Below are 506 nucleotides of genomic sequence, written 5' to 3'. Positions count from 1 at the left end.
CGGCCGCTCGCACGGACGCCCCCCAAATCCCCGCCACAGCCCACCCTGCGGCGCCCACCCGCCCCACCCCCACCGGGCCGAAGCAAAGAAAGAAGGCAAAAGAGAGAGAAAGAGAAAGAGCCAAAATGAAACTTTGCAACTGTCCGAGCAACAGGCTCTGCTGCCCTGTTACCTACCCAGATGTGGGGGAGCTTTCAAGATCCTTCTTCGGGGGGAATTTCTAGGAGGAGCCGGGCGAAACCCCCCGACTTTCCATGCTGACAGGCGTCTGCAGACGGTCTGTTGCTCTTGTAATGAGATCCTGATTTTTCCCCCTTTTTTTCTTTCTCTCGCTCCTCTCTCTTTTTCCCCCCTCTGGTGTGTGTGTGAGAGAGCAGGAAGTTGGAGCAGTCAGGCCGAGCCGGCTCACTTCCTTTACTGCATTATTCCCCAGGCGGTGTGCAGTCTGTGTAAACAGGCTTTTCCGCCCCGCGCCGCGCGCCCGGGCCGCGGCTGTGCGCCGGGGC

General features: G+C 59.9%; 1 protein-coding gene across 1 annotated transcript in view; it reads right to left on the bottom strand.

The window, feature by feature from the left end:
* Window positions 1-469, bottom strand: part of ELK3 (ELK3, ETS-domain protein (SRF accessory protein 2)) — a 110,641-nt gene extending 110,172 nt beyond the window's left edge. The window contains exon 1 of the mRNA XM_006888495.1: window positions 177-469. The gene's annotated coding sequence lies outside the window, so the exon portion shown is untranslated. The remainder of the gene's footprint in view (window positions 1-176) is intronic.
* Window positions 470-506: the final 37 nt, after the last annotated feature.

This window comes from Elephantulus edwardii, unplaced genomic scaffold (genome assembly GCF_000299155.1).
Source record: "Elephantulus edwardii isolate Elephantulus edwardi_28Jun2011 unplaced genomic scaffold, EleEdw1.0 scaffold00068, whole genome shotgun sequence".
Taxonomy (NCBI): domain Eukaryota; kingdom Metazoa; phylum Chordata; class Mammalia; order Macroscelidea; family Macroscelididae; genus Elephantulus; species Elephantulus edwardii.
The sequence above is the reverse complement of the archived record's forward strand: the minus strand, read 5'-3'. Positions and strand labels throughout refer to the sequence as shown.